We start from the raw sequence: 10,914 nt of genomic DNA on the forward strand, positions 1-10,914 counted from the left end.
CAACGCTGTTACATCACTAGAGATCTGTCAACGCTGTTACATTACATGAGATCTGTCAACGCTGTGTTACATCACTAGAGATCTGTCAACGCTGTTACATTACATGAGATGTCAACGCTGTTACATTACATGAGATCTGTCAACGCTGTTACATCACTAGAGATCTGTCAACGCTGTGTTACATTACTAGAGTGTCAACACTGTTATATCACTAGAGATCTGTCAACGCTGTGTTACATTACTAGAGATCTGTCAACGCTGTTACATTACATGAGATCTGTCAACGCTGTGTTACATCACTAGAGATCTGTCAACGCTGTGTTACATTACTAGAGATCTGTCAACGCTGTGTTACATCACTAGAGATCTGTCAACGCTGTGTTACATCACTAGAGATCTGTCAACGCTGTGTTACATTACATGAGATCTGTCAACGCTGTGTTACATCACTAGAGATCTGTCAACGCTGTGTTACATCACTAGAGATCTGTCAACGCTGTGTTACATCACTAGAGATCTGTCAACGCTGTTACATCACTAGAGATCTGTCAACGCTGTGTTACATCACTAGAGATCTGTCAACACTGTGTTACATCACTAGAGATCTGTCAACACTGTTACATCACTAGAGATCTGTCAACGCTGTGTTACATCACTAGAGATCAACTGTTACATCACTAGAGCTGTGTTACATTACTAGAGATCTGTCAATGCTGTGTTACATCACTAGAGATCTGTCAACGCTGTGTTACATCACTAGAGATCTGTCAACGCTGTGTTACATCACTAGAGATCTGTCAACGCTGTGTTACATTACTAGAGATCTGTCAACGCTGTGTTACATCACTAGAGATCTGTCAACGCTGTGTTACATCACTAGAGATCTGTCAACGCTGTGTTACATTACTAGAGATCTGTCAACGCTGTGTTACATCACTAGAGATCTGTCAACGCTGTGTTACATCACTAGAGATCTGTCAACACTGTTACATCACTGGAGATCTGTCAACGCTGTGTCACTAGAGATCTGTCAACGCTGTGTTACATCACTAGAGATCTGTCAACACTGTTACATCACTGGAGATCTGTCAACGCTGTGTCACTAGAGATCTGTCAACGCTGTGTTACATCACTAGAGATCTGTCAACGCTGTGTCACTAGAGATCTGTCAACGCTGTGTTACATCACTAGAGATCTGTCAACACTGTGTTACATCACTAGAGATCTGTCAACGCTGTTACATCACTAGAGATCTGTCAACGCTGTTACATCACTAGAGATCTGTCAACGCTGTTACATCACTAGAGATCTGTCAATGCTGTTACATCACTAGAGATCTGTCAACGCTGTGTTACATCACATGAGATCTGTCAACGCTGTGTTACATTACTAGAGATCTGTCAATCTGTTACATCACTAGAGATCTGTCAACGCTGTTACATCACTAGAGATCTGTCAACACTGTGTTACATCACTAGAGATCTGTCAACACTGTGTTACATCACATGAGATCTGTCAACGCTGTGTTACATCACATGAGATCTGTCAACGCTGTGTTACATTACTAGAGATCTGTCAACGCTGTGTTACATCACATGAGATCTGTCAACGCTGTGTTACATCACTAGAGATCTGTCAACGCTGTTACATCACATGAGATCTGTCAACGCTGTGTTACATCACATGAGATCTGTCAACGCTGTGTTACATCACGAGATCTGTCAACGCATCACGAGATCTGTCAACGCTGTGTTACATCACATGAGATCTGTCAACGCTGTGTTACATCACGAGATCTGTCAACGCTGTGTTACATCACGAGATCTGTCAACGCTGTTACATCACGAGATCTGTCAACGCTGTGTTACATCACATGAGATCTGTCAACACTGTGTTACATCACTAGAGATCTGTCAACGCTGTGTTACATCACATGAGATCTGTCAACACTGTGTTACATCACTAGAGACGTGTGTTACATCACTAGAGATCTGTCAACACTGTGTTACATCACTAGAGATCTGTCAACACTGTGTTACATCACTAGAGATCTGTCAACGCTGTTACATCACATGAGATCTGTCAACGCTGTGTTACATCACATGAGATCTGTCAACACTGTGTTACATCACTAGAGATCTGTCAACGCTGTGTTACATCACTAGAGATCTGTCAACACTGTGTTACATCACTAGAGATCTGTCAACGCTGTGTTACATCACTAGAGATCTGTCAACACTGTGTTACATCACTAGAGATCTGTCAACGCTGTTACATCACGAGATCTGTCAACGCTGTTACATCACGAGATCTGTCAACGCTGTGTTACATCACATGAGATCTGTCAACACTGTGTTACATCACTAGAGATCTGTCAACGCTGTGTTACATCACATGAGATCTGTCAACACTGTGTTACATCACTAGAGATCTGTCAACACTGTGTTACATCACTAGAGATCTGTCAACACTGTGTTACATCACTAGAGATCTGTCAACGCTGTTACATCACATGAGATCTGTCAACGCTGTGTTACATCACATGAGATCTGTCAACACTGTGTTACATCACTAGAGATCTGTCAACGCTGTGTTACATCACTAGAGATCTGTCAACGCTGTGTTACATCACTAGAGATCTGTCAACGCTGTGTTACATCACTAGAGATCTGTCAACGCTGTGTTACATCACTAGAGATCTGTCAACGCTGTGTTACATCACATGAGATCTGTCAACACTGTGTTACATCACTAGAGATCTGTCAACACTGTGTTACATCACTAGAGATCTGTCAACGCTGTTACATCACATGAGATCTGTCAACGCTGTGTTACATCACATGAGATCTGTCTGTGTTACATCACTAGAGATCTGTCAACGCTGTGTTACATCACTAGAGATCTGTCAACACTGTGTTACATCACTAGAGATCTGTCTGTGTTACATCACTGTGTCAACGCTGTGTTACATCACTAGAGATCTGTCAACACTGTTACATCACATGAGATCTGTCAACGCTGTGTTACATCACTAGAGATCTGTCAACACTGTGTTACATCACTAGAGATCTGTCAACGCTGTGTTACATCACTAGAGATCTGTCAACGCTGTGTTACATCACTAGAGATCTGTCAACGCTGTGTTACATCACTAGAGATCTGTCAACGCTGTGTTACATCACTAGAGATCTGTCAACACTGTGTTACATCACTAGAGATCTGTCAACGCTGTGTTACATCACTAGAGATCTGTCAACGCTGTGTTACATCACTAGAGATCTGTCAACGCTGTGTTACATCACTAGAGATCTGTCAACACTGTGTTACATCACTAGAGATCTGTCAACGCTGTTACATCACTAGAGATCTGTCAACGCTGTGTTACATCACTAGAGATCTGTCAACACTGTGTTACATCACTAGAGATCTGTCAACACTGTGTTACATCACTAGAGATCTGTCAACGCTGTGTTACATCACTAGAGATCTGTCAACGCTGTGTTACATCACTAGAGATCTGTCAACGCTGTGTTACATCACTAGAGATCTGTCAACACTGTGTTACATCACTAGAGATCTGTCAACGCTGTGTTACATCACTAGAGATCTGTCAACGCTGTCATCACTAGAGACTGTGTTACATCACTAGAGATCTGTCTGTTACATCACAGAGATCTGTCAACGCTGTGTTACATCACTAGAGATCTGTCAACGCTGTGTTACATCACTAGAGATCTGTCAACGCTGTGTTACATCACTAGAGATCTGTCAACACTGTGTTACATCACTAGAGATCTGTCAACGCTGTGTTACATCACTAGAGATCTGTCAACGCTGTGTTACATCACTAGAGATCTGTCAACACTGTGTTACATTACATGAGATCTGTCAACGCTGTGTTACATTACTAGAGATCTGTCAACACTGTTACATCACTAGATCTGTCAACGCTGTGTCACTAGAGATCCACCGCCTCTTGTTCCTCCTCTCGCTCCACCTCTAGCTCCTCCTCTCGCTCCTCCTCTTGCTCCTCCTCTCGCTCCTCCTCTCGCTCCACCTCTCGCTCCTCCTCTAGCTCCTCCTCTCGCTCCTCCTCTTGCTCCTCCTCTCGCTCCTCCTCTCGCTCCACCTCTCGCTCCTCCTCTAGCTCCTCCTCTCGCTCCACCTCTAGCTCCTCCTCTTGTTCCTCCTCTCGCTCCACGTCTAGCTCCTCCTCTCGCTCCTCCTCTTGCTCCTCCTCTCGCTCCTCCTCTCGCTCCTCTAGCTCCTCCTCTAGCTCCTCCTCTAGCTCCTCCTCTCGCTCCTCCTCTCGCTCCTCCTCTTGCTCCTCCTCTTGCTCCTCCTCTCGCTCCACCTCTCGCTCCTCTAGCTCCTCCTCTAGCTCCTCCTCTAGCTCCTCCTCTAGCTCCTCCTCTCGCTCCACCTCTAGCTCCTCCTCTCGCTCCTCCTCTTGCTCCTCCTCTCGCTCCACCTCTCGCTCCTCCTCTAGCTCCTCCTCTCGCTCCTCCTCTCGCTCCACCTCTAGCTCCTCCTCTCGCTCCACCTCTAGCTCCTCCTCTCGTTCCACCTCTAGCTCCTCCTCTCGCTCCTCCTCTTGCTCCTCCTCTCGCTCCACCTCTAGCTCCTCCTCTCGCTCCACCTCTAGCTCCTCCTCTCGTTCCACCTCTAGCTCCTCCTCTCGCTCCACCTCTAGCTCCTCCTATCGTCTTTCACAGCACCAAGAATATAGTCCCAGTATTTGTTTAAAAAACGAAATACGGACTCTTTTTCCTTGCGTTTCTTTCTGACCCTCAGCGAGACCCCAACCAGTTTAGGCAGGAGTCTTTCACAAACCAAAAGACTGGACAAATATTATTAGTTTAAATTCTCTCTCTCTCTCCCTTCAGCTCCCTAACATGTTTGGTAATCTGCGTTCTACATTCATTGCTCTGATGATCGGCTCCTATGCCTCCTCTGCTGTCACCTTCCCTGGAGTCAAGGTAACACACACAGGCACGTTTACACACAGACACGCACCAAAAGTATCTGAAACATCTTTAAGAAACTGTAATGTAGTTGATCATCTTTGTTGTTGTGTTCTAGGTGATCTATGACCTTGGTGTGACCTTCATCACCATCATGGTTGTCTGGGCAGCCTGTTCTGGCCTCGTCTTCTTTAACTGCTTCTTCAACTGGCCTCTGGAACCCTTCCCTGGCCCCGAGGACATGGACTACAGGTGAACACCGCACACATCTAGTTTCCGCCAGGTTAAAGGTCATAGGTCAAGCTCCAGGTCAGATCAAGAATGTTTAACTGTACGGACAACCAGCTGTATTACTCTGTTACATGAACCCCTCTCTGTTACATGAACCCCTCTCTGTTACTGTTACATGAACCCTTCCATCTCTCTCTCTCTCTCTCTCTCTCTCTCTCTCTCTCTCTCTCTCTCTCTCTCTCTCTCTCTCTCTCTCTCTCTCTCTCTCTCTCTCTCTCTCTCTCTCTCTCTCTCTCTCTCTCACCACCTCCCCTTCATCCTTTCTCCCTCCCCTCTCCCTGTCCCCCTCTTCCTCCCTAGTGTGAAGGTAAAGTTCAGTTGGCTGGGTTTTGACCACAAGATCACAGGGAAGCAGTTTTACAATCAGGTGACCACGGTGGGGAAGCGTCTGAGTGTGGGCAACAGTCTGAAGCAGAGAGAGCTGGCCACTAAGGAAGGACACAGACTCTGTCTCTCAACCATGGACCTGGAGGTCAGCAGAAAACCCAAGGAGGAATGTAAGGACACAACGTTCAGACAACATTCACTAAAGATTCATTCAACATTACACAATGTTCTGACAACTCAAAAAACTTCATTCAACTTCCTGTCAAACAACGCAACACAAAGTACTTACAATATAACACAGTATACATACAGCACATTAAAAAAAGAAAATATGCTCACCCCAATGATCACCTGTGTAACTATTGACATAAGCTCAGAACCACTTGTGTTTCAAACATGGTCCTGCTGATCGATGTCATTACCTCTGTCAGAATACCATTAAAGTGGCGACGCAAAAATAATACACATTTACAATAGGCCTATGAAAAAAACAGAAAACAAACAAAGTGGAATTAAAATGTATTTAATTGTCTTTATTTTTTACCCAAAATACTTTGTACTGTCATATTGGAAGACAAATTCTAACATTTGAAGATAACAAAAACTATAAATATACATACAGTTGGGCAAAAAGTATTTAGTCAGAAACCAATTGTGCAAGTTCTCCCACTTAAAAGATGAGAGAGGCCTGTAATTTTCATCATAGGTACACTTCAGCTATGGCAGACAAAATGAGAGAAAATCCAGAAAATCACATTGTAGGATCTTTTATGAATTTATTTGCAAATTATGGTGGAAAATAAGTATTTGGTCAATAACAAAGTTTATCTCAATACTTTGTTATATGCCCTTTGTTGGCAATGACAGAGGTCAAACATTTTCTGTAAGTCTTCACAAGGTTTTCACACACTGTTGCTGGTATTTTGGCCCATTCTTCCATGCAGATCTCCTCTAGAGCAGTGATGTTTTGGGGCTGTTGCTGGGCAACACGGACTTTCAACCCCCTCAAAGATTTTCTATGGGGTTGAGATCTGGAGACTGGCTAGGCCACTCCAGGACCTTGAAATGCTTCTTACGAAGCCACTCCTTCGTTGCCCGGGCAGTGTGTTTGGGATCATTGTCATGCTGAAAGACCCAGCCACGTTTCATCTTCAATGCCCTTGCTGATGGAAGGAGGTTTTCACTCAAAATCTCACGATACATGGCCCCATTCATTCTTTCCTTTACACGGATCAGGCGTCCTGGTCCCTTTGCAGAAAAACAGCCCCAAAGCATGATGTTTCCACCCCCATGCTTCACAGTAGGTATGGTGTTCTTTGGATGCAACTCAGCATTCTTTGTCCTCCAAACACAACGAGTTGAGTTTTTACCAAAAAGTTATATTTTGGTTTCATCTGACCATATAACATTCTCCCAATCTTCTTCTGAATCATCCAAATGCTCTCTAGCAAACTTCAGACGGGCCTGGACATGTACTGGCTTAAGCAGGGGGACACGTCTGGCACTGCAGGATTTGAGTCCCTGGCGGCGTAGTGTGTTACTGATGGTAGGCTTTGTTACTTTGGTCCCCTAATGAATGACCCAGCAGGTCATTCATTAGGTCCCCCTGTGTGGTTCTGGGATTTTTGCTCACCGTTCTTGAGATCATTTTGACCCCACGGGGTGAGATCTTGCGTGGAGCCCCAGATCGAGGGAGATTATCAATGGTCTTATATGTCTTCATTTCCTAATAATTGCTCCCACAGTTGATTTCTTCAAACCAAGCTGCTTAACTATTGCAGATTCAGTCTTCCCAGCCTGGTGCAGGTCTACAATTTTGTTTCTGGTGTCCTTTGACAGCTCTTTGGTCTTGGCCATAGTGGAGTTTGGAGTGTGACTGTTTGAGGTTGTGGACAGGTGTCTTTTATACTGATAACAAGTTCAAACAGGTGCCATTGATACAGGTAACGAGTGGAGGACAGAGGAGCCTCTTAACTTCTTGCGTCGAGCCATGCCGGATCCGGTAGCGTAATCATAGCCTCAAGCTCAATACCATAACGCAACGTTAACTATTCATGAAAATCGCAAATGAAATTAAATTAATATGCTAGCTCTCAAGTTTAGCCTTTTGTTAACACTGTCATTTCAGATTAAAAAAAATATGCTTCTCTACCATAGCAAACTAGCATTTAGCGTTAGCATTTAGCGTTAGCTTTAGCAGGCAACATTTTCACAAAAACCAGCAAAAACATTCAATAAATCATTTACCTTTGAAGAACTTCAGATGTTTTCAATGAGGAGACTCTCAGTTAGATAGCAAATGTTCAGTTTTTCCTGAGATTTTTTGTGCAGGAGAAATCGGTCTGTTTGGTGCGTCACGTTTGGCTACCAAAAAAAAACGAAAATTCAGTTATCCAAATTAACTCCATAATATCGACTGAAACATGGCAAATGTTGTTTAGAACCAATCCTCAAGGTGTTTTTCACATCTCTCTTCAATGATGTATCGTTCCTGGAAGTATGAGTCTACTTCTGTATCGCATGGTACAAGGATTGCCACTGGGAATTACGCACCGACTTAGACAAAGGACACCGGACGGCCCCCTGGCAAATGTAGTCTCTTATGGCCAATCTTCCAATGGTATGCCTACAAATACGTCACAATGCTGCAGACATCTTGGACGAACGGCAGAGCGCATAAGCTCGTTCACAGCATATTCACAGCCATATAAGGAGACGTTAGTAGAACAGAGCGTCAAAAATCCTGATCATTTCCTGTTTGAAGTTTCATCTTGGTTTCGCCTGTAAGATCAGTTCTGGGGTACTCACAGATAATATCTTTGCAGTTTTGAAAACATCAGAGTGTTTTCTTTCCAACGCTGGCAATTATATTCATAGTCGAGCATCTTTTCATGACAAAATATTGCGCTTAAAACGGGCACGTTTTTTTTTTATCCAATAATGAAATAGCGCCCCCATAGCTTCAAGAGGTTAAAGAAGAAGTTACAGGTCTGTGAGAGCCAGAAATCTTGCTTGTTTGTAGGTGACCAAATACTTATTTTCCACCATAATTTGCAAGTAAATTCATTAAAAATCCTACAATGTGATTTTCTGGATTTTTTTCCCTCACTTTGTCTGTCATAGTTGAAGTGTACCTATGATGAAAATTACAGGCCTCTCATCTTTTTAAGTGGGAGAACTTGCACAATTGGTGGCTGACTAAATACTTTTTGCCTCACTGTATATAGTCATTGCTTAAGTATTCAGCCCCTTGGTTGAGGGAAGCCTAAATGAGTTCTGGTGTTCTTATTTGTGCTCTCGTTACATACAGGCCCACCATTTACACAGATTACTTCAGCCATCTGAAATACATTCCATAGCAAAATATAGCTTTTGGAATCACCCCCCTCTCTCCTATCCGAAACCTTTCTCTCTTGCAGCCCAGTCGTTCATGCAGAGCATCAGCAGCCCTCTCTTCATCCTCTCTCTAGTCACCATGTCCATCACTCAGCTCCGTGGGAGCCTCATCCTGGAGGCCCTCAGCGATGGAACTCATCATGAGTACTGCTGCTAGGGCTGGGGGTGGGTCATGAACAACCTGGAGACCTCATCCTGCTGCTAGGGCTGGGGGGAGCCATGAGTCATCAGCGACCTGGAGACCTCATCCTGAGTACTGCTGCTAGGGCTGGGGGGTGAGTCATGAACAACAACCTGGAGACCTCATCACTGGTGAGTACTGCTGCTGGGGCTGGGGGTGAGTCATGAACAACAACCTGGAGACCTGCTGCTAGGGCTGGGGTGAGTCATGAACAACAACCTGGAGACCTCATCACTGGTGAGTACTGCTGCTAGGGCTGGGGGGTGAGTCATGAACAACAACCTGGGTACTGCTGCTAGGGCTGGGGTGAGTCATGAACAACAACCTGGAGACCTCATCACTGGTGGGGTACTGCTGCTAGGGCTGGGGGGTGAGTCATGAACAACAACCTGGAGACCTCATCACTGGTGGGTACTGCTGCTAGGGCTGGGGGGTGAGTCATGAACAACAACCTGGACCTCATCACTGGTGGATACTGCTGCTAGGGCTGGGGGGTGAGTCATGAACAACAACCTGGAGACCTCATCACTGGTGGATACTGCTGCTAGGGCTGGGGGGTGAGTCATGAACAACAACCTGGAGACTGAGTGGGTACTGCTGCTAGGGCTGGGGGGTGAGTCATGAACAACAACCTGGAGACCTGCTGCTAGGGCTGGGGGTGAGTCATGAACAACAACCTGGATCCTGCTGCTAGAGGGCTGGGGGTGAGTCATGAACAACAACCTGAGAGACCTCATCACTGGGAGGGTACTGCTGCTAGGGCTGGGGGTGAGTCATGAACAACAACCTGGAGACCTCATCACTGGTGGGTACTGCTGCTAGGGCTGGGGTGAGTCGTCATGAACAACAACCTGGAGACCTCATCACTGGTGGATACTGCTGCTAGGGCTGGGGGGTGAGTCATGAACACAACAACCTGGAGACCTCATCACTAGGGCTGGGTACTGCTGCAGGGCTGGGGGTGAGTCATGAACAACAACCTGGAGACCTGCTAGGGCTGGGGGTGAGTCATGAACAACAACCTAGAGACCTCATCACTGGTGGGTACCTGCTGCTGCTAGGGCTGGGGGGTGAGTCATGAACAACAACCTGGAGACCTCATCACTGGTGGGTACTGCTGCTAGGGCTGCTGGGGGTGAGTCATGAACAACAACCTGGAGACCTCATCACTGGTGAGTACTGCTGCTAGGGCTGGGGTGAGTCATGAACAACAACCTGGAGACCTCATCACAGTACTGCTGCCTGGAGAACCTGGAGACCTCATCACTGGTGGGGTACTGCTGCTAGGGCTGGGGTGAGTCATGAACAACAACCTGGAGACCTCATCACTGGTGGGTACTGCTGCTAGGGCTGGGGGGTGAGTCATGAACAACAACCTGGAGACCTCATCACTGGTGGGTACTGCTGCTAGGGCTGGGGGGTGAGTCATGAACAACAACCTGGAGACCTCCTGCTAGGGCTGGGGTGAGTCATGAACAACAACCTGGAGACCTCATCACTGGTGGGTACTGCTGCTAGGGCTGGGGGGTGAGTCATGAACAACAACCTGGAGACCTCATCACTGGTGGGTACTGCTGCTAGGGCTGGGGGGTGAGTCATGAACAACAACCTGGAGACCTGCTGCTAGGGCTGGGGTGAGTCATGAACAACAACCTGGAGACCTGCTGCTAGGGCTGGGGGTGAGTCATGAACAACAACCTAGAGACCTCATCACTGGTGGGTACTGCTTAGGGCTGGGGGTGAGTCATGAACAAC

The 10,914-nt window shown here is 46.0% G+C and overlaps 1 pseudogene; it reads left to right on the forward strand.

The window, feature by feature from the left end:
• LOC127925316 (large neutral amino acids transporter small subunit 4-like) overlaps positions 1 to 9,135 on the forward strand; it is a 29,890-nt pseudogene extending 20,755 nt beyond the window's left edge.
• The last annotated feature ends 1,779 nt before the right edge of the window (positions 9,136 to 10,914 follow it).

The sequence above is a fragment of the Oncorhynchus keta genome, unplaced genomic scaffold, assembly GCF_023373465.1.
Source record: "Oncorhynchus keta strain PuntledgeMale-10-30-2019 unplaced genomic scaffold, Oket_V2 Un_contig_541_pilon_pilon, whole genome shotgun sequence".
NCBI lineage: Eukaryota > Metazoa > Chordata > Actinopteri > Salmoniformes > Salmonidae > Oncorhynchus > Oncorhynchus keta.